The sequence below is a fragment of the Hordeum vulgare genome, chromosome 4H, assembly GCF_904849725.1.
Source record: "Hordeum vulgare subsp. vulgare chromosome 4H, MorexV3_pseudomolecules_assembly, whole genome shotgun sequence".
NCBI lineage: Eukaryota > Viridiplantae > Streptophyta > Magnoliopsida > Poales > Poaceae > Hordeum > Hordeum vulgare.
This window is the reverse complement of record NC_058521.1, coordinates 248,981,143-249,005,147: the sequence shown is the minus strand read 5'-3', so window position 1 is coordinate 249,005,147 and position 24,005 is coordinate 248,981,143.

Sequence of the window (24,005 nt, the reverse complement as noted above, 5' to 3'; positions counted from 1 at the left end):
TCGAACCACCGCCAAGTTTGGGTATGGCTACGCTCCTGTTTTATGATCCCAAATCCAATCCATGCGCAATAGTTGCTTTTATCTAAAATCCACCATGTGCAAGTTCTTTTATTCACCCGAAAATTCCCGTAGAGTAGAGATTGATGAAATTCTGGATCTGATTTCCCGTACAATGCATCTCGGTGACACCGAGTTTGTGAAATAGGTTCCATCGATTTCTTGTTTAGGGTTTGTGAGACATCTCGGTGGGACCGAGTAGCTCTTTTCGGTGACAACAAAAAGGCTGTCAAATTTTTGTTACTCGAGTGGACAATCTCGGTGACTCAAAAATAAGAAACCCGGTTCCACCGAATTGCATTCTACAATAAATCACACGTTGAGTTTCTGAAATCAAACTTTGAAAAATCAGCTGTATTTTGTGATGCTCAACCCTTCTGCTCTTCGATATCTTTTTCACAGGGTTGCTGTTTGCTGGTTTGCTAGTGTGTTGTTTGTGTACCAATATGTCTCACTCAAAGGATAGCCATAACAATTTGAGGGGAAATAGCCCTCGGATGGACTCAGGCACAAGTCCTGAGAGGACATACTCTGACCATGGTTCTTACAGCTCCGATGGCTTGCCCAAGGCAGCCACCAGGCAGAGAAAGAAGCTTAACTCAAATGAAGAGGATTCAGATTTTGTGCTAGAGGAAACTTCAGCACCTCAGAAACTGAAAGAGAAAGCTCGTGTCAGCAAAGAGTATGTTAAGCCTGCTCATCTTAGAGCCCCAAAGCTGCAAGACAAGGGACTGCTATTGAGGGACTTGCTAAGAAGTCAGGTGTGAAGAGAGACAAGAAGAGGGTGAACCATGTTACTAGAAGACCTACTTCCATGTATGAGGTCCCAAAAGATACTGCTAGAGAAGAAGAGATCCCAGCTGATGCCCCTCCTCCTCCTCCTCAGAAGAAGCTCATGGTTGATGCCATACCCAAGAAAACTGCTCGAAAGCCAGCTTCTAAGGCTAAAAAGGCTATAGCTCCCAAGAGGACTACCAAGGATATTGTTACAGCTGCCAAGGAGAAAGGCCCTGCTTCCAGTGCCTTTGTTGTAGAGGAAGAAGAAGAAGAAGATGCATCGATTCTCAGAAAGCTCATACCTCATCTGCCATTGCACAATGCTACTCATCCAGTAGCTAAAGATAGGAAGAAGAGGAAAGATGCAGGATTGAGGAAATGGAGATCTGCAGAAACATATGCCATAAGGAGAAGAACTGCTCTTGATACAAGATTCCACACCAAGGAACAACAAGACTTCTATGAGACTGTTATGTATGACAAAAGTCCAGCTGTTAGTGACATGAGATATGTTGACTCGGCTTACTTCAAAGCCAATGAAATGATGAACCCATTATGAAGCCATCTATGGACATTGAGGAGTTTGTTGGGAGAGAGATGACCCCATGGAATGATGAACTCATTATGAACTTCTATTCAACTATTCATTTCTATGGTGAGGCTTTATAGTGTGGATGACCGATGGACACTAGAATGATCCACTGTTGATGTTTGGGCCAATATCATTGGTGCCCCTATGCAGAAAGAAGGTGATGTGGATGTATACTGTGAGCTGAAGATAAATCACAACTCCATGGCCAACATGTACAAGCCAATTCCCCAAAAGTTCTTGGCAACTCACAAGTTTGGCTCAGTGTACTTATTTCAAGCAAGGATACCTACAACCAATACCATTCTGAGATACACCTTGATCCGTAAATCAGGTGATGACAAAATCATTAGAGGTCACTCTATCAACATGTTGCACCATTTGGACTCTCACAGTAGATTCAAAGTGATGGAATTGATAGTAGAGAGTATCAAGAGGACTCCTACTGATCAGAAACGATATTGTGGTTATGCCACATACATTCAGATGTTTATCAATGCCAAGCTAACCAAGCATGCATATCTACTAGATCGTCTCCATTTGCACCTTCATCCAGAATTTGAAGACAATGAAGTGGTGATGAATGACAATGATCCCATCTTATCTATAGCTAGAATGGCAGCAGAGGCCGCAGAAGCTGAGGTAGCTAGAAACGTGCCACCACCAGTTCCACAGCTTAGAACTCCAACTGAGAAAATGGCATTTCTAGTAAGCTCTGTCCAAGGAATGGAGAAGAACATTTCAGAGATTTTGCTAAATCAGAAGAGTTTGGAGAGAATCGTGGAAAAAAAAAGTTCCATGATTTGGATGTCAAAGTGACAGAGATGGCTACAAGTGTAGAACAACTTAAACATGAAGTTGATAGGGTGAGGACACCCAGTTCTACCAATGATGATGAAGATTTCGCTCCTCGCACTACCACTCAGTTCTCCACCAGGCCTAGTTCAATTCTTGTGCCAGTTCAAGAGACAAGACAGACTTCATCAGCTTAGGCATTTGATCCAGCACCACCTCCAGCTCAAGCACCTCCGGTATCAACTCCTCTAGCTCTAGGAACCTTAGAAGACGCCTTCATGGACGCTCTTCTGTCCACTCCTTCATCAATTGCCCAGAGAGATTATTAGCTCTATACTTTTCAACTTCTTGGTACCTTGTTGCCAAAGGGGGAGAAATGTATAGATCATACGGCTTTGCAAGAGAGAGAGAGATTTTGACTTTATTTGCTCTCATTTTGGTTTTACAAAACTTTGGTCTTTTGGATGACCTCATACTTGTTCCTATGTTTGATCATACACTTTGCTTGGTTCATGCTACACTGTTTTCTTTAAGCTATCCATGTGATGATCATTCACTTGTCTTTTTGTTGTCATGTGCATTGCTATTCAGTCTTATCATGCATGTGCACCACCAAGATGCATGTGTAGAGTGTACTTGACTTTCCAATAATTGATAAAACTGGCCCACAAGTAAAATTGTGAAAAGTCTAAGTTTTTATCTTGTCAAGTAGTCTAATCACCCATCCCCCTCTAGACATACTTTCGATCCTACACCTTGGCGGCAAGTGCTGGTTGTGGACCCAGCTATCAATGGGGTCCGAATGTGTAGGGTCCTTATGGCTAGCAGCAGCAACCTCAACATCATCTACATCGACACGCTCAAGGCCATGAACATCCCGTTATCCCAACTAGGCAAGAACAACATGCATTTCCACGGGGTCATCCCCGGGAAGAAGGCCGAGTCACTTGGCGAGATCACCCTGAACGCCGTATTTGGCAGCAAAAAAAATTACTGGAAGGAGCGACTAACCTTCGAGGTGGTGGACTTCCCAAGCGCTTATCACGCCATCCTCGGTAGTCCCGCCTATGCACGTTTCATGGACATACCATGTTACATTTATTTTAAATTCAAGAAACCAGGACCGAAAGGCGTGATTACCATGACCGACAATCGTAAGATCGCTGAGAAGTGCCTCCAGCAGGGCTCCAAGATCGCCAATGAGAAATTCCTTGCAGTCGAGCTCGATGGGTACAAGAAGCTGGTGGATGCCTCCGGTTTTCTCAAGTCTAAGAGGACAACTACTGAGTCCGCCTTTCAGTCGGCTGGTGAGACCAAGCATGTGCATATTCACCCCCGCAACCCAAGTGCCTATGCGACGAACATCTCCACATCACTCGATGACTAATACGAAGCCTAGCTTATCCAATTCCTCCATGATAACTGGGACATCTTCTCGTGGAAGTCATCTGACATGCCGAGTGTTCCTAATGAGCTGACTGAGCACCAACACCGATGGACTCCAAGGTCAAGCCCGTCAAGGAACACTTGCGTATTCCTCCAGGGAAAAAACGCAAGGCGATGACGTCCCTTGCGGGTGCGTTGGTCTCCCTCCATGCTTAAAGGGTGATGTAGCACAGCGACAACATGTATTTCCCTCAGTTAAGAAACCAAGGTATCAATCCAGTAGGAAGATCCACAAGACTATGTAAGCTGCCCCTGCATAGAAATAGAAAATCCTCGCGACCTAATGCGTAGAGGGGTTGTCAATCCCTCAAGGGTAGAGTAAGGATAAATTGATAGATGCAAATAAGAGTGATGGCAAATAGAATGTAGTGGGGTATTTTTGGGTTTTCTGATAATATAGATATGAAAACAAAAGATCAAATAAAGTAGAAAAGAAAATAGCAAAGTAGAGATAGCAAGTAGATGATGAGAGGCAGACCGAGGGGCCATAGGTTTCACTAGTGGCTTCTATCAAGAAAATAGCAAGCGGTGGGTAGACAAATTATTGTTGGGATATTGATAGAAAAGCAAATAATTATGATGATATTCATGAAAATGATCATGTACATAGGCATCACATAAAAAATAAGTAGACCGACTTCTGTCTAATCTACTTCTATTACTCCACACATCGACCGCTATCCAGCATGCATCTAGTGTAGTGAGTTTTTGGAGAAATGGAGTAATGCCTTAAGAACGATGACATCATGTAGGGAAGATCTATTCATGTCGAAATACACCCCAATATTGGCTCCCAAGTTTCCTTTTGGTCCAAAGAGAATATTCGTAAAGTTTCATGGCAATTGGACCTCGTTTCACCTGGATTTTCTCCAAAGGAAAAAAGCAGCAAAATATAACAAATGGAAATAGGCAATATGTCAATAGGTTAGTCCCCAAAAATGATATAAAAGTGCAGTAAATTATTATAAAACATACAAGAATGATAACATAACATCATAGAACAATCAGAAATTATAGATACATTGGGGACATATCACGCGATAGGCGGGGAGATCACTCGGTTCCTAGCTACCGAGTTCATCCGCGAGGTTTACCACTCCGAGTGGCTCACAAAAGTAGTCATGGTACCCAAGAAGAACAATTCACTCCGAATTTGTATTGACTTCAAGCACCTCAATCGGGCCTGCCTGAAAGACCATTTCCCCTTACCTCGCATAGATCAGATTGTAGACTCTTCTTCTGGATGTGAATGACTGTCGTTCCTAGATGTGTACTCCGGGTACCACCATATCCAAATGTATGGAACCAATGTAATAAAAACGGACTTCATCACCCCATTTGGGTGTTTTTGCTACATCACTATGCCATTCAATCACAAGAACGCTGGGGCTACTTTCCAGCGTATGATTCAAAAGTGTTGGCAAGAACAAATGAGTCATAACGTGGAGGCTTATATGCATGACATCGTGGTCAAGTCCAGGAAAGGTTCCGACCTCCTGACTGACCTCACCGAAACCTTCTGGAATCTGTGGAGCTACGGTATCAAACTCAACCCAGCCAAGTGTACCTTCGGTGTGTCAACCAGCAAACAACTCGATTTCTCGGTTTCGAGGGAAGCATTGATGCCAACCCAGACAAGATCGGTGGTATAGTCCAAATGAGAAGACCAGAGCGCATACATGATATGCAGAGGCTTATAGGTTGCCGCACGGCCCTAAGCCGTTTCATTTGAAGACTCGGCGAGAAGGCATTGCCTCTTTACTGATTGAAGAAAAAAAATTGACAAGTTCGAGTGGACGAATGAAGTGCAAATCACATTCAAGCAGCTCAAATCTTTGCTTTCTACCCAGACGGTATTAGCTGCTCCTGGCAACCGGGAGCCCTTGCTCTTGTACATTGCAGCCACTAGCCAAGTGGTTAGCACCGTTCTCACCGTTGAGCGTGAGGAAGCAAGAAAAGCATACAAGGTTCACAAGCACATCTATTACATCTCAGAAGTTTTGACACCCTCCAAACAATGGTACCCGCATTACCAAAAGCGGGTCTATGGTATCTGTGCAGCCGTGAAGAAGGTGGTTCACTACTTACAAGATCACTTGGTCACAATTATCAGCGATACTACCTTATCCGAAATCATACACAATAGAGATGCCAGTGGCCTAGTGGACAAATGGGCGATTGAGCTCCTCCCGTTGAAGATCACGTTTGAAGCCAAAATACGATTAAGTCCCAGGCCCTGGTGGACTTCCTGGCCGAATGGATAGAACAAGAGCAGCCGGCTCCGAGGGTCCCCAAGAATTGGACTATATTCTTCGATGGATCCTAGATGCTCCGTCGCTCGGGGGTTGGAGTGGTTCTCATCTCCCTAAGGGAGACCGACTGAGATACGTACTCCAAATTCACTTTGATTCATCTAACTACGATGCCGATTACGAAGCCCTCCTATACGGGCTCCGTATGGCCATCTCACTTGCTATTCGAGATTTAATGGTCTACCGTGACTCTGACCTCATTGTCAATAAGGTGATGAAGGAGTGGGACATTCAGAGTGCATCCATGACCGTTTACTGCAATGTAGTCAAGAAGTTGGAGCAGAATTTCGAAGGTTTGGAGGTGCACGAGGCTCCCTGAGCCAAGAACCAGGTAGCAGATGACATGGCCAAGATTGGTTCCACTCGGGGAGCCATTCCGAAGGGTGTGTTCCTTGAACACTTGCATGCCCCTTCAGTTAAGGAAGATCCTTTCGCTGTGGAACCCCCATAGGCACTGGGTCCTACGAATTTGGCTCAGATTGATGTCTCGGTTGAGATCGACCTAGTACATGAGATGTTGGTAATCACTCCTGAATGGACTCGACCTTAGCTAGCTTAGTTGCTCCAGCATGAACTCCCATAAGACGAAGAGGAAGCCCGCCGAATCGTTTTGCAGTGTAAAGCTTTTGAAGTTTTGGGAGACAAACTGTAGAAGAAAAGTGCTACAGGAGTCAGTCGGAAGTGCATTTCCCCGGTGGAAGGGCTACAAATCTTGCACGAGATTCACTCGGGAACCTATGGCCATCAAGTGTCCTCTTGGACATTGGTGGCCCACGCCTTCCGAGCGGGATTTTATTGGCCCCGAGCCAATGAGGCAGGAGAAGACCTTGTTGAGCTATGTGTCGGATGCCAATTATACAAGAATTAGTAACACAAGCGTGCGTCCGCGTTGAAAACAATTCCTCTCACCTGGCCATTTTCCGTGTGGGGTCTTGACATGGTCGGCCCTTTATGTACCGGGTCGAGTGGATTTACCCACATACTAGTAGAGGTGGATAAGTTCACCAAGTGGGTCGAAGCGAATCCCATCAAAATCCTAGATTCAGCAACTGCCATCACCTTCATTCGGCAAATTGTCTTCAGATTCGAAGTTCGACACAACATCATCACCGACAACGGCTCCAATTTCTACTCAGACGAGTTTCGTGTGTTCTGCCATTCCCATGGCATTACGGTTAATTACGCCTTCATGGCTAACCCATAGTCGAATGGACAAGTAGAGCAAGCGAACGGTACGATACTTCAAGAAATGAAGCCTCGATTGACGAAGGATCTCAAGTACGCTGCACGAGCATGGGTGGAAGAATTGCCATCCTTCCTACGGGGCATGCGAATGACCACGAATCGTTCCACTAGGCATACCCCTTTCTTCATGGTGTATGGATTCGAAACCGTTTTGTCGGATGACTTACGTCATAACTCTCCTCGAGTGGAGCAATACAATGAAGTTGATGCTAAATCAGCGCGTCAAGACTTTCTGGGTCTCTTAGTGTCGGGGTACACAAACATGGGTGTCTATTTCCCCCTGACTTGTGCATAGACGACAAGCCACCGACCCAGTTACCTAAGTGTGTCGGGGGATCTACCACCCCATCAAGACCTTGCCAAGGCCAGAGAAGCCACTCTACAAAATGGCAAGAGCACATCAAGAAGACCAAGACTCTGCAAGAAGCAACCCTTGGTGTCCGCCGGCGCACACAAGACCTACACTAGAAGCCAGGGTGGGGCCCAGACATGCCAAGAACTCCTGGCACCTACCAAGGGCGAACGCACAAGCGTCCTCACCAAGACCCAGCAAGGCGTCTCCCCGGCAAGTGTGGGCCAACCTGCCACCACTCCACCTCATCGATACACTAGTCACTTGTCGATGAGGTGTCGAGCTCCCAGATGGCTAGGTGGCTCTCACTAAATATGTGGCGGCGCACCAAAAGATAGATTTCGACCCGTTGGCGCCCGTCTAGAGGCGTATCAAGACCTCAAGCCACGGCCATCTCATAGGTGACAGGAGCTTGCCAGGAATGCACCATCGCTGACCACCTAAGGCCGCATTTATTGTGATTTGTCTTAAGTGCCATAGTTAGGTGTGATAGAACTGTTAACTATCTGATCTTGACTGTTTGCCACTGTGGATGCCCCTCGAGCTATAAAAGGAGGCCCTAGGGAACCTAGCAAAGGATTCAACAATGCGTTTGGAAGAATGGCAGCTGCGAAGGCGGCTTCTTGGCAGGAGGGGGGAGGAGGGAATGGAGGGTGGTGAGGTAGATGTGAATGAGCAGCACCCCTTTCGCGGGAACCCTTCCTTATGTATGGGGGCCACACATTGGGAGCTCGCTCTTTGCTGTCGCTACAAGAAATTTCGTTTATTTACCAACCGTTCCCCTTTTTACTCCCCAATGAAAACTGTTCGGCAACCCCCACGACTGGCATTCAATGCACGAATTAGACATTGGTCTGGGAGCAATATCGGTTTCATGACGCTTGTCCATGCATTAAGGGAACCTAACCCAACATGCCCAACGAAGCGTATGGCCCAGGATCGAGGACTTTTGTCAGGGTACACAAATAGGGGTGTTTATTTGGTTGTGACTTGTGCACGGACGACAAGCCACCGAACCAGCGACCGAAGGTTTCTTTGGGATCTACAACCCCATCAAGACGTCGCCAAGGCTAGACAATCTGTTGTACAAAAGGCCAAGGAGTGCATCAAGAAGACCAAGATTCCGACACATCTAGCCCTTGGTGGCCGACGACGCCGGCAAGACCTACACCAGCAACTCAAGGCGGGCCCAAGAGGTGCTACGAACCCCGGGCACCTGGCAGGGGCGAAGGCACAAGAATTCTTACCAAGACCTTGCGAGGAGCCTCCCCGGAAAGTGCAGGACAACCTGCCACCACTCCACATCATCGCTTCACTAGTCACTTGTCGATGAGGTGTCGAGCTCCCAGATGGCTAGGTGGCTTTCACTAAATATGTGGCGGCGCGCCGGAAGACATATTACGACCTGTTGACACCCTTCCAGAGGCGTGTGAAGACCTAAGTCCGCATTTATGGCGATTGGTCGTAAGTGCCAGAGTTAGGTATGATAGCACTATTAGCTATCTGGTCATGATTGTTTGCCACTGTGGACGCCCCTTGAGATATAAAAGGAGGCCCAAGGCAACCTAGCAAAGGCTTCAGACACTTGGAGATTCGACACTTGGTAGATTAGGTCCCCAGGGGATTAGAACCAAGTGTAAGTGTACGTACATGATAGCTCTCCCCGACAACCCTTGCTGGGGCAGAGCTCCATGCAAGCTTCTTCTTCCGCAATCAATCCACCAAAGTAGGAGTAGGGTTTTGTGCTTCATAGCGGCCCGGACTTGGGTAAAATCCTCGAGTCTCATCATCGTGTTGCCTCGTAGTCTCTGCTCTTTTTGCCATACAACCTCCCCGCCAAACCAAAAAGGGACCAAAGGTCCGATAGGTGATTGTGTGCACACGTGCACCCAGTTCTGTGGTGCACCAGGTAGGGGGCTTCGTTCGCGCAAAGCCAAGATTGTGATGTGCTACATCGAACTTCGTCAACATTCCCTCCGCCTCAAGCGTCGAGCAACTGAACCCATGCCACACACCAGCGTCGTTGGTGGATTAATGACAAGGACGACCATCGATGTCGTGGCTGCTGTGTCCGACGCAGACGACACAACCACAATGATGGCCTCGGCGGAGGAAGAAGCGGACTAAGCAACGGAGCCATCCCTATCACAATCATCGAGCCGACTCACCTAAACCATGGAGAGGTGCGGCTGCAGTTGAATGGGTGGGAAAAAAAGAAAAGGTACATGGTGATATCCTTCCTGTCTTCTCCTTCCCCATGTGTGGTTGGTTCCACGTAAAGATGGAGCCACCAACGTCCATGAGCTTCTGTGCGTCTAGGTCCTGCATTTGCCCCATGTTGGTAAATCCCAGGCCAAACACTCGAGCGGATCCGTTGGTTGGCGGCCCTGGCGAACGGACCCTAGCGAGGTCCTGTTACCCATCGTTTCCAGTGTTGTGGTAGTTACATGACAGTCAGGCAAGAAGGAGAAGAAGGAAGGTTCGACCAAGCATATTTGCTCTTCCTTCCCTTCCAGCTAATTTGTGAACGCTTGCATTGGCGTGGCAAGCTCTTGCCGCAGACCATGCTTATAACTAACAATTCCCCAAGTACCTCCACTCCCTTTCTGTTCGTCCTTCTCTTCCTCTCAGAACAGCCATGGTTTATGCCATGCAAGCACTAAGGAGCGAGAAGGAAAAAAACACCGATGGAAGAAGGAGGGAATGGAGGATGTGGGCGGACAAGCGCCAAGATAAATAGGAAGCCTTAACGAAAGATAAGTCGACGTGCCCGTCATTTTTGTAATTACATTTCACATATTCCCCTTTGCGACCAAGGTTTGTCTATATGGTGAACCTACTGCATAACGGATCCTTGTTGTCTTTCTGATCGCGCCCCTATTTTGTTTCGATCATGCTCAACAAAACACGCAGTAGCTTCACAGACTTATGTGGAAAAATTCGTCGGCAGCGTGTCCTCGCCTGCAGAATGCTAAGGACCCATTCCTCAAGGCAATCGCGGCAACACGTTGTTGGCTGTAACCAAAGCGTGCAAATGAAGCATCCATACAAATACCGGAGGGAAAGCAAAGGGGGATAGCATGCGATTACATAAAAACATTAGTTTAATAAAGCAAAGATAATGCATGGACTAATCTGAGTTACATATCGTGTCTTGAGTAAAGGACGGCACGACGGCAGCAGGAGTGGGTCGAAACTAATTCCGGCAGCCTCCTTGGAACCTTGATACCGCAAGGAGCATGTCAGCAAGAGGGTGCGCTTTGTCCATGCCAGTAGAGACGTCAGCGCCCAGCGGCAACTTCTTGAAACTATCGCAGAGGTCGAGTTCCGAGTGAAAGAATGCAAGGTTGCTCAAGACCATGAAGAGGGCATCGCATGGCAGCTTCCGGGGTTCGTCGGCAAAGCAGACTGCCATGTCATGCTCGTAAGTCTTCAGCCCCTCGATCAAACACTCGAAGAAAAGTGTTAGCTTGATGCTTGGGACCTCATGCCGGCCGACGGAGAAGGCCCAATATTTCATGTTCATGCTCACAAGCTTGGTGGTGAGGCGCTCAACGATGTCAACCATGCTCCCGATCTAGAGGTCATGCTGCTTGATCTGGTTATCCAGTTTGTATTCCGTCTCCTTATGAAGAGTGTGGTCATTGGTCAAGTCCTTCCGCAACAACACCTCTCAGACACATGGAAATTCTGTTTTCTACTCGAGCAAAGCAAGTCTGGATTGCAAACCGGAGATAGTATTGTCGGCGGTGTCGAGGCTTTGGCTCTCTGAAGAAAGATGCAAGTGCGCCTCTTCTAGCATGGTTTGCGTGTTCCTCGCCTCTTATGTCAGAGCCTTGGCTTCCTCGCCATTCCTAACAAGTTCCTCCGTCAATGTGCTTAGCTGGGCCTCCAGTTCAGCCTTGGCGGCAGCTGCGACAGGAAGCTCGTCAGATACGTTCTTCAGCTCGGTAGCAGAAGTGGAGGAGCGCGCAGCAAGTGCAGTTTTGTGACCGTACTCTAGCTCCTTGATGCGTTGCAAAAGGCGGACCTCCAACTCCTCTTCCTTATTGCGAAGGGAAAGTTTGAGGGCCATCTCCTGGGAGGAGATTTCCACCTCTCTGGCATCTAGACGCGCTTTGCGCTCCGCCAGCCTGGTCTCCCGGGCTGCAATGTCTTCCTTGGCCATGGATAGATCTCATGCTACCTCTCGAGAGAATGGACCTACTAGTTATAGCACTCCTGCAGTTTGTTTCTCTTGTGTGTCACCTCCTTGCCCACAAGGCGGGTCTGCTCACACTATTCCTTGGCTGCCTGCTCCTTAAGGTTGTACCTGCTCTGCATGTCCTTGATTCTGGCAGCCATGGATTCCAAGGATGCAAAATCCTTGGCGTTGTCGGCAGGGTCATCGACCCCTCCAACTTTTTGATGCAGTGGCGCTAGCGCCTGCTCGATCCCTTCGACAATGTCTGCGCCCTCTAAGAAGGACAAGTCCGGATTGGGGGGCATAGAGAAGCGGTAACCATCACGGGCTGGTCCAAAGATGACGGCAGAGACGATGGCAGTGGATACCGCGGAGGCAATAGTCCTAGAACCTAAAGGGAGTTTTTCTCCTCAATAACTAAGGGAGGGACAGTCGAGCCACCGGGGTATGATGTCGTTATTTATAAGGACTCCTGAATGTTCCCCCGCAATGGAGCCCTGGCGCTCTACGACAGCAATCTTCTCCGTCTCGACGACGGCAACTTTCCCGATGCTAGCCACTTCTTCCAACATCTCTGGTTCTTCGGTGGTGATGTTGTAATCAAAGGCAATGTGAAGCTGGATAAAACTCAAGAAGCTGGTCATAGGAAAGAAGAAGGCCAGAAGAAATCAAGTCACAAGCAAGTGGGATACTCGACGGGGTCTGACACGCGGAAATGTCTGTTCCCCCGCAAGATCAACTGCCGGGAGAAGGTCCATCGTTGCCTCCTCCATGGAAGCTTCTATGTGGGTAGACTCTTCAGCGGAGGCCCTTGCTGGAGAGTCCCTCCCCATGGCACGGTTGGAGAGATTTGTTGAAGGAAAGGCCCCTCCTCACGGGCCTCTCCCCGATGAACCTCTCTCGTCTCCCTGTAGGGGTAGGAGGTTGCCTCTCTTCGTCTCCGCCATGGGACGGGGATTTTGCTTGGATCTCATTTTAAGGCTACCCAGGGGCTAGACATGGGGTTCTCCCGTGCATCTCCCGCAAGGCCCGTGTTTGCCACGGGATCCCGCCATGCCGCGGGTTTATCCCGTTTGGCCCTATGCACGAGAGGCTCCTCGTCCTCATACCTGTCAAACAAATGATCACACCAAATCATTCAATGTATAAAAAAAGAGCTTTGACGACAGTGGAAGTCGAAGGACTTACTATGAAGCCATGAGCATGGATCCCAGCTCGTACGATGCAGTCGGCGGAGCTGATCTGCCCCCCTTTAGAGTTTGTGGAGCGGGGTTCGATGGCAAAGTCAGGGCTTAGGGCAGGGGCGACTCAGGGAGAGAAGGTTGGCTTCACGGGGTGATCGACTCCACTCCCATGACCCTCCGTCGCTTGACAGGAGAAACTCTGGCTTGAGAAAGGCGGGGGGACTGGCGACTTGCTATCTCGCGTCCTTTTCACTTGGAGGTTGTCGTCTTTGTCCTCGAGGGAGCCCGCGGATGTGCTAGGGCTGCCACTTCCCGGGAAACGTGCTAGCGGAGGTGCCGCCCTAGTTCTAGAGCTTGAGGGCCTTTTTTGAGACCCTCTTCCTCTGCTACCGGTTCTTTCACCTCCTCTCCCTTGCCCTTGGTCAGGAGAGCTCCAACCCCGACAGGCTCCAACCTGATAGCATCTTCCGGTGAAAGATTCTCGTCTTCCTCTCCGCAAGAGTCGCTTTCTATGGATTCCTCCTCTCCTTTGAAGGTCGTTCCCTTGGCAACTCTGACTTGTCTATGCTCCACGACTCGGGAAACAATATAAGCCATCTCCATGTCTCTGGTGGGTGCGGTCAGGTTCTCGTCTTTCTTGAAGGCCCTTTCCTCCAAGTTAGAGAGCCACGCCATCTCGTCCTCCACCGAGGGAAAAGCCCAATCAGGATTGACCCCGGAAGAGTTGCAATCTGGCATCCACTACAGAGTTTGGTTCCTGTCAGAGTTAATATGCAAGGGGACGACCCTTGCCAGCAGATGGAACAACACCATGTCACAAATGGGTGATCGCACAACCATCCATGGCAATAGACCATCATGTTGTTGACAGTGCCTCGGTACATCCGCATCCAGTCGGCAGGGCCGTTAAATTTTGATGTGAACCTGTCCCTCTTCTACAGCAGTGCAATGCGGCGCCAAAGGAAGTCGGCCCCAACATGCTGAATGGTGAGCCCGACAGCTTTGAGGCGGGTGATCCTGTTCAGTGTCGGGCGGAGCTTGTCATTGGAAAGAACCAAGCTGCTCTAGTCATTGCTGAGCGAGACACAAGCAGCCCGTGCGGAACATAACTCGGGGGCTTTGGCATCCTTGATCCAACACCAGTTGCTCCGCCACTCTTCCCACCGCATGCGATATTGGCAGGGAGATATCCCACGTCCTCCTTCTTATCCCATGGAATCTAGCTAACGTTTCCCGAGCTGTGATTCTTGTCCTCTATTTGGGGGGTGAAGAAGTGCCGCAACAAATCTATGTTGGGGGCGACCCCGACTATGTTCTCGCACAGGTGGGTGAAGATCTCCACGTACGCCATTGCGTTGGGCATGGAATCCAGGAGGTGAAATCCATACATCACCATCATGGCGCAGAAGAAATCAGAGAAAGGGTGAAAGAGGCTATAGTAGAACTACGTGTAGAAGAAGCGGCACGAATCCTATGGTGTCTTCCCATTAGGGTTGTCTGGCAGAACTTCAGGCTCCCCGTACCCCTTTGTCTCTCTCCCCCACATATAGGTGTACCTTTTGATCAAGGTGTTAGCATCCAGATTCGATAGAGAGAAAACCACACTTCCCTGTAGATGTTTGTTGTGTATCCCTTGCAACGGCGCCAGAAATAGTTGTGTCGACGGCACCAGGAATCCTTCAGCTGCGGCTACGCCTTAAGGGACTTCCTAGGCAAGTATGCAAAGGATTTCCCCCGTGGCCTTGGAGCCTTGCATTGGTGTTCCCTAGCACAGCGACGGTAAGTATTTCCCTCAGTTTGAGAACCAAGGTATCAATCCGGCGGAGGAGTATCTCATGATCCTGCACAAACACAAAAGCTTGCACCCAACGCTATGAAGGGATTGTCAATCCCTTATAGATTGTTTGCCAACTGAGAACTGAAACAAACAAAGTAACAAAGCAAAGTAAAAGCGGAGGTGTAAATGATGGATGTGAATAGACCCGGGGGCCGTAGTGTTTACTAGTGGCTTCTCTCATGAAAGCAAGTAGACGGTGGGTGAACAAATTACTGTCGAGCAATTGATAGAACCGCGCAAAGTCGTGACGATATCTATGCAATTATTATATCTATAGGCATCACGTCCGAAACAAGTAGACCGATACTTTCTGCATCTCCTACTATTACTCCACACGTCGACCGCTATCCAGCATGCATCTAGTGTATTAAGTCCATAAGAACAGAGTAACGCCTTAAGCAAGATGACATGATGTAGAGGGATAATCTCAAATCAATGATAAAAACCCCATATTTTTACCCTTGATGGCAACTACTTGATGTGTGCCTTGCTGCCCCTACTGTCACTTGGAAAGGTCACCACATGGCAGAACCCAAAACCAAGCACTTCTCCCATTGCAAGAATCAAATATCTAGTTGGCCAAACAAGACCCAAGACTCGGAGAGACTTACAAGGATATCAAATCATGCATATAAGAAATCAGCAAAGACTCAAATATAAATCATAGATAATCTGATCACAAATCCACAATTCATAGTATCTCGACAAACACACCGTCAAAGAAGATTACATCGGATAGATTTCCATGAAGATCATGGAGAACTTTGTATTGAAGATCCAAGAGAGAGAAGAAGCCATCTAGCTACTAACTACGGACTCGTAGGTATGAAGTGAACTACTCACGAGTCATTGGAGGGGCGATGATGATGATGAAGAAGCCCTCCAACTACAAAGTCCCCTCCGGCAGGGCGCCGGGAAGGGTCTCCAGATGAGATCTCGCGGAAACGGAACCTTGCGGCGGTGGAGAAGTATTTTCGAGGCTCCCCTGATTTTTTGCGGAATATTTGGGAATTTATAGGCCAAAGACCTAGGTCAGGGGGCGGCCAGGGAGGCCACAAGCCTGCCCACCGCTGTCTCCCCCCTCGTAGCGGAGTGGGGGCTTGTGGGCTCCCTGGAGCCCACCAAGCTTGGCCCAAAAGCGCCCTGGTCTTCTTCCGTTCGGGAAAAAATCATTTCGGGGTTTTTCTTCCGTTTCGACTCCGTTCCAAAATCATATCTGAAAAGAGTCAAAAACACGGAAAAAACAGGAACTGGCACTTGGCATTGAATTAATAAGTTAGCCCCAAAAAAGATATAAAAGGTACATAAAACAACCAAAGAAGACAAGATAACAGCGTGAAACCATCAAAAATTATAGATACGTTTGAGACGTATCACCTGTCATCACTTCTCTGCATCTTGTGTTCTCCTCTTCTTCTCATAAACAGCCTACATCTTTGCCTCGGCTGCGTGCTTCTCCTTCATGCTAGGCGTCTTCTTCCCTATCTCCCTTGAGTGGTGGGAGATTCAACAATGCGCGTGGAAGGAATGGCGGCTGCGAAGGCGGCTTCTTGGCAGGAGGAGGGAGGAGGGGTTGGAGGGTGGTGAGGCAGATGTGAATGACCAGCACCCCCTTCATAGGAACCCTTCCTTATTTATGGGGGCCACAAATTGGGGGCTGGCTCTTCGCTATCTCTACAAGGAATTGTTGTTTATTTACCGACCGTTCCCCTTTTTTTACTCCCCAACGGCTACTGTTCAGCAGCCCCCACGACATGCGTTCAATGCACGAATTAGACGTGGGTCTAGGAGGAGTAGCGGTTTCTTGACGCTTGTCCATGCCTTAAGGGAACCTAACCCAACATGCCCACCGACACATATGGCCCAGGCTCGGGTGTTTATTTCCCCGTGACTTGTGGATGGACGACAAGGCACCGAACCGGCGACCTAAGGTTGCGAGAGGATCTATCACCCCATCAAGACCTCGCCAGGGCTAGAGAAGCCGCTCTACAAAAGGTCAAGGAGCGTATCAAGAAGACCAAGATTTCGGTAGATGCCCTTGGTGGCTGACGGCGCCGACAAGACCTACACGAGCAGCCCAGGGCAGGCCCAAGATGTGCTAAGAACCCCCGGCACCTGCCAGGGGCCAAGGCACATGCATCCTCACCAAGACCCGGCAAGGAGCCTCCTCGGCAAGTGCAGGCCAACCTGCCACCACTCCACCTCATCGCTACACCAGTCACTTGTTGATGAGGTGTCGAGCTCCTAGATGGCTAGGTGGCTCTCACTAAATATGTGGCGGCGCACCGTAAGACAGATTACGACATGTTTACACCCTTCTAGAGGTGTGTCAAGACCCCAAGTCACGACCAGCTCATAGGTTGGAGGAGCTTGCGAGGAACGCACCCCTGCTCGCCACCTAAGGCCGGATTTATGGCGATTTTTCTTAAGTGCCAGAGTTAGCTATGATAGCATTGTTAGCTATCTGATCATGACTATTTGCCACCGTGGACGCCCCTTGAGCTGTAAAAGCAGGCCTGAGGCAACCTAGCAAAGGCATCAAACACATGGAGATTCGACACTTGGTAGGATAGCTCCTAGGGGATTAGAACCAAGTGTAAGTGTACGTACGTGATAGCTCTCCCCGACAACCCTTGCCTGGGGAGAGCTTCATGTAAGCTTCGTCTTCCCCAATCAATTCACCAAAGCAGGAGTAGGGTATTACACTTCATAGTGGCCCGAACCTAGGTAAAATCACCGAGTCTCATCATCGTGTTGCCCCGTAGTCCCTGCTCTTTGTGCCATACGACCTCCCCGCCGAACTACAAAGGGGCCAAAGGTCCCATAGGTTATTGTGTGCACACCTGCACCAACACTTGGAGGAAGAGAGAGAATTAGCCCTCGTCTGATCCATGATGTATCAGCAAGATCTGAGGTTCTATCATGACAAGCAAGTGGGGGGGGGGGGGGGGGTTGTGTGAGCCTTCTAGGAGGGCGACCTGGTCCTCCGACTGGACCAGCAAAAGCCCCATAAACTGGCTCCTCCATGGCAAGGTCCCGAGGAATGTTAAAACTCCTGCATGATGGAGCGTATCGACTTTACAACTTCAAAAATGAGACAAAAGAGCACAGAACATGGAACGAAGATCTGCTCCCCAAGTCATATACATAGAACATATATCTTCGTTCTTGTAATAAATCTGAACGATTTGACGAATAAACTGTTCTCTCCCTTCACCTTTTGTGCCAAACTTCTCAGTACTGTGAAAAATTCTTTCCTATTTCCCCTAAAACTTGTCATGAGTGAGGACGACCTCCACGCTCGAGGGCTTAGTAATTAAGTTGTTTAGCCTAAGTACAAATAGTTTCGAATGAGGGAACAATCCCCATTCGGATGCCAAGATGGACATGACCATCATTTAGTGTGCAAGAACTACCTTCAATTCTTAGTTGCGAACCTGAATTCGCCTAAGATAAAACTGGCTTCGAGTGAGGATGACCTCCACGCTCGGGGGCTTAGCGGCGAACCTGCTTTCTCCTAAGTAAAAATGGCTCCAAGTGCGGGCACGACCCCTAGTCGAATGTCAAGATGAACATGACAATCATTTCTTAGTTGCGAACATATTTTCACCAAAAGTCAAAACCTGCCTCGAGTGAGGACGACTTCTACGGTCGAGGGGCTTACCAGCGAACCTAATTTCGCCTAAATACAAACGGTTCCAAATGAGCGCACAATCCACATTCAAATGCCAAGATGGCTACGACTATCATTTAGTCCGCAAGAGTTACCTTCACTTCTTGGTCGTGAACCAGAATTCGCCTCAGATAAAACCGGCTCCAAGTGAAATAGTTCTGAGTGCGTGCACGACCGCCACTCAGATGCCAAGATGAACAAGACAATCATTCCGTAGTTGCGAACCTGTTTCTGCCTAAGTCAAAACCTGCCCCGAGTGCACGCACTCTGAACCTTTTTTACTTAGGAAAAAGTAGGTTAGCTGCTAAGCCCCCGAGCATGGAAGTTATTCTCCCTTGGAGCCGATTTTATCTTAGGCGAATTCTTGTTTGCAACAAAGAATTGAAGGTAGCTCACGCAGATGACAAGATGAACAGGACAATCATTCCTTAGCTATGAACCTATTTTTGCCTAAGTCAGAGGACGACCTCCAAGCTCGGGGACTTTATAGCGATCCTGCTTTGCCTAAGTAAAAAACGACTCTGAATGCAGGCATAACCTCACTCGAATGTGACGATGGATGGATCCATCATTAGTTTGAAGACCCAAATTCGAATGAAGACATTACAAATCAAACCGCATTCTAATCCAAAGAAAAAGTACAGATAGCTGGAGCCCAAGGCTCAATCAGAGTTTAATGGTTACACTAACCACTCGGTATACTAAGGTGAATTAAGCTTAATGTGTTTTTTCGAGCATCACTCGGAGGACGAAGGTCCCACAGCTTCCACGAAGGTGTCGAGATCAATCCCATCAGCAATCCGAGTGGCGGATGTCATAAACATCTCCATGATGTCCTCAAACTTGGCGCTCTTCCTGTTGACGACCCTGAGGTTCTTCATCTTCTCTTCGTCCAGTCCTTTACAATGGATGCGGACGAGCGATAGGTCGATGTAGGCTCCAGCTCAGGCCACTAATTTCTTCCAAGACTTCACTCAGCCGGGAACTGTCTTCACTCGGTCAATGATGTCTCTTGCATCCTTGGAGAGTTCCTCGCCATGGGTGACCTCTTGGTTAATTTCCAAGACGGTCGATGCTACCTCTTGATCTTGCGTTGGTTTTCCCTTGAAGAGGAAAGGGTGATGCAGCAAAGTAGATAAGTATTTCCCTCGGTTTGTTGAGAACCAAGGTATCAATCCAGTAGGAGGAACAAGCAAGGCCCCAATATTAGTACCTCCACGAATAATCAAACACATGCACCCAACGCTATAAAGGGGTTGTCAATACCTTCAGACTTATTTGCAAGGATGAGATCCGATAGAGATAGATATAAAAGATTGCGGAAACAAAAGTAAATAAATTGCAGCAAAGTATTTTTGGTATTTTTGGTTTATAAATCTGAAAATATAATATGGAAAATAGACAAAGGGGCCATAGGTTTCACTAGAGGCTTCTGTCATGAAGGAAAATAATGTGGTGGGTGAACAAATTACTGTCAGGCAATTGATAGAAAAGAAAATAATTATGAAGATATCTAAGGGAAGGATTATGCATATAGGCATCATGTCTATTTCAAGTAGACCCAAACAATTCTGCATCTAGTACTATTACTCCACACATCGACCGACTCCTGCCTGCATCTAGATATCTAAGGCAAGGATTATGCATATAGGCATCATGTCTATTTCATCAAGAACAAAGTAATGCATTAAGTAAGATGACATGATGTAGAGGGATAAACTCAAGCAATATGATGCAAACCCCATATTTTTATCCTTGATGGCAACAATACAATACGTGCCTCGCTACGCCTACTTTGTCACTGGGTGAGGAAAGCGCAAGATAGAATCAAAAACTAAGCACTTCTCCCATTGCAAGAATTACCAATCTATTTGGTCAAACAAAACCAATTATTCGAAGAGACTTGCAAAGATATGAAATCATGCATATAAGAATTAGGAAGAGACTCAAATAATATTCATAGATAATCTCAACATAAACTCACAATTCATCGGATCTCGACAAACACACCGCAAAAGAGTACTACATCGGATAGATCTCCATGAAGATCATGAAGACCATGGTATTGAAGATCAAAGAGAGAGAAGAAGCCATCTAGCTCCTAGCTATGGACCCGTAGGTCTATGATGAACTACTCACACATCATCCGAGGGGCAATGGAGTTGATGTAGATTCCCTCCGTGATCAATTCCCCCTTCGGCAAATTACCGGAAGTGCTCCCAGATTGGATCTCTCGAGAACAGAGGCTCCCGACAGCGTCAAAGTATTTTCGTGGCTCTTTTTGGTGGTACAGTAATATTTGGGAGTTTATAGGCCAAAGAATAGGGTTAGGAGACCCGTAGGGGGCCCACAAGCGAGGGGGCGGCCACCCCCCCAGGGCGAGCCATGCAGGCTTGTGGCCTCCTGGCAGATGCCGTGCCCCCTACTCAAAGTCTCCTGGGTGCCTTCTGGTCCAAGAAAAACATTTCCGAAGATTTTGGTCCGTTTGGACTCCGTTTAATATTCCTTATCTGCAATACTAAAAAATGTGAAAAAAGATAAACTCGCATTAGGCTCTAGATTAATAGGTCAATCCCAAAAATAATATAAAACAACATATTAATGCATATTTAACATCCAAAACAGATAATATAATAGCATGGAACAATCAAAAATTATAGATACGTTGGAGACGTATCAAGCATCCCGAAGCTTATTTCCTGCTCGTCCTCGAGTATGTAAATGCTAAAAATAGAATTTTTGATGTGGAATGCTACCTAACATATTTATCCATGTAATATTCTCTAATGTGGCATGAATATTCACATCCATAAGATTCAAAAAAAGTCTAATATTGACACAAAAACAATAATACTTCAAGCATACTAATAACGTAATTGCTTCCTTTCAAAATAAGATGGTATTAGAAAGTTATCCCTACAAAATCATATGGTCTGACTATGCTCAATCTTCGCCATACAAAGTATCTAAATCATGCACAACCCCGGTGAAAATCAAGCAATTGTTTCACACTTTTTATGTTCTCAAACCTCTTCTACTCACACGCAATACATGAGTGTGAGCCATGGATATAGCACTATAGGTGGAATAGAGTGTGGTGGAGGTTGCAAAAAGAAAGGAAGAAGATAGTCTCACATCAACTAGGCATATTAACGGGCTATGGAGATGCCCATCAAAACATAGTAAATGTGAGTGAGTAGGGATTGACATGCAACAAATGCACTAGAACTATAAGTGTATGAAAGCTCAAAAAGAAAACTAAGTGGTTGTGCAAAAGATGTAATACCACTAGTTATATGAAAGTGGCAAAATAGGAGAATCTCTATGAAGAACATGGTGCTACTTTGAAGCAAAAGTTTGGAAAAAGATAGTAGCATTGTCCCTTCTCTCTTTCTCTCATTTTTTTTCTTTTTTTCCTTTTTTGGACGGGCTTCTATGGCCTCTTTTACTTTTTGTAAAGTCCAGAGACTCATCCCAATGCGAGGGAATCATAGATTCCATCATCATTTTTGTCACACAGGACAATGCTCTAATAATGCAAATCATAACACTTTTATTTACTCAAAAATCAAAAGATTACAACTCGATATCTAGAACAAAGTACGACTCTATAAGCAATATGGAAGTGATGATGCGTGTCATAAAAATGAGGAGGTAGTGATACATGGAAATATACCTCTGAATGGCTATGAAAATAAAATAAAATGTATATATGGTGGTTGTTTTGAGGAAAATATATGGTGGTTGTTTTCAGGAAAATATATGGTGGTTGTTTTGAGGAAGGTGTGTTTAATGTACCGGCGAAAGTTGCGCGGTACTAGAGAGGCTAGCAAAGGTGGAAGGGTGAGAGCGCGTATTATCCCTGAACTCAACATTAGTCATAAAGAACTAACATACTTATTGCAAAAGCCTATTAGTTATCGACGCAAAGTATTAGACGCATGCTCCTAGGAGAAGGGTTGGTAGGAGTTAACCATCGCGTGATCCCGACCTCCACACAAAGGTTGACAATCATTAAACAAATCATGCTCTGACTTCAGCACATAACGGTTCACCAGACATGCATGCTACGGGAATCACAAGCTTTAACAAAAGTATTTCTTCTAATCCACAATTACTTACTAGCATGAATCTCATATTACCATCTTCATATCTCAAAACTATATTTAAGTAATCAAACTTCTCATCATATTCAATGCACTTAATATGGAAGTTTATATTATATGCCTCTTGGATGCCTATTATATTAGGACTAAATTCATAACCTAAACCAATTACCATGTTGTTTAAAGAACTCTGAAAATAATATAAGTGAAGTACTAGAGTTTAGTAATTTCTATAAAATACAACACCGCCGTGCTCTAAAAGATATAAGTGAATCACTAGAGCAACATTGCCTAGCTCAAAAGATATAGGTGAAGCACAAAGAGTATTCTAATAAATTCACGATTCGGCGTGTCTCTCTCTCAAAAGATGTGTGCAGTAAGGATGATTGTGGCAAACTAAAAATTAAAGACTTATATCATACAAGACGCTCCAAGGAAAACTCATATCATGTGGTGAATAAAAATATAGGCTCAAGTAAGTTTACCGATGGATTGAAGACGAAAGAGGGGATGCCTTCCGGGGCATCCCCAAGATTAGGCTCTTTGGTATACTTGAATATAGCGTGGGGTGCCTTGGGCATCCCCTATCTTAGGATCTTGCCACTCATTATTCCATAGTCCATCAAATCTTTACCCAAAACTTGAAAACTTCACAACACAAAACTCAAGAGAAAACTCATGAGATCCGTTAGTATAAGAAAACAAATCACCACTTTAGGTACTATTCTGAATTTATTCTTTATCTATATTTATGTAATATTTACTGTATTCCACCTTCTCAATGGTTCATACCCCCGATACAACGCATAGATTCATCAAAATAAGCAAACAGCACAAAGAAAACAGAATCTGTCAAAAACAGAACAGTCTGTAGCAATCTGTTTACTTCGAATACAGTCTGTAGCCAATTTGCCTTTGATACCAAATCGATGGGTACCCTTTAGAGGTTTAACCCGAAGGTAAGCCTTCTTGTGAACTTCAAAATTCAGAGCCTTATGATGGCGATCATATTGGCTCTTTTGACGAGATTGGGCTGTTTTCAACTTTCCATGAATAATGTGAACTTGGTCCTCTGCCTCCTGGATCATATCCGGACCAAAGAGTTGCCTCTCCCCGGTTTCTGACCAGTTAAGAGGCGGTCGACACCTTCGTCCATAGAGAACTTCAAAAGGATCTTTGCCCAAGCTTGATTGATAACTATTGTTATAAGAAAATTCGGCGAACGGAAGACATTTCTCCCAATTCATGTCAAAATATATAACACAAGATCTAAGCATGTCTTCAAGGATTTGATTTACTCCTTCTACTTGACCACTTGACTGAGGATGGAAAGCAGTGCTAAAGGAGAGATGAGTCCCCATGGCATTTTGAAAACTTTCCCAGAACCGAGAAGTAAAGATACTCCCACGATCTGAGCTAATCTCCAAAGGAACACCATGAAGAGACATT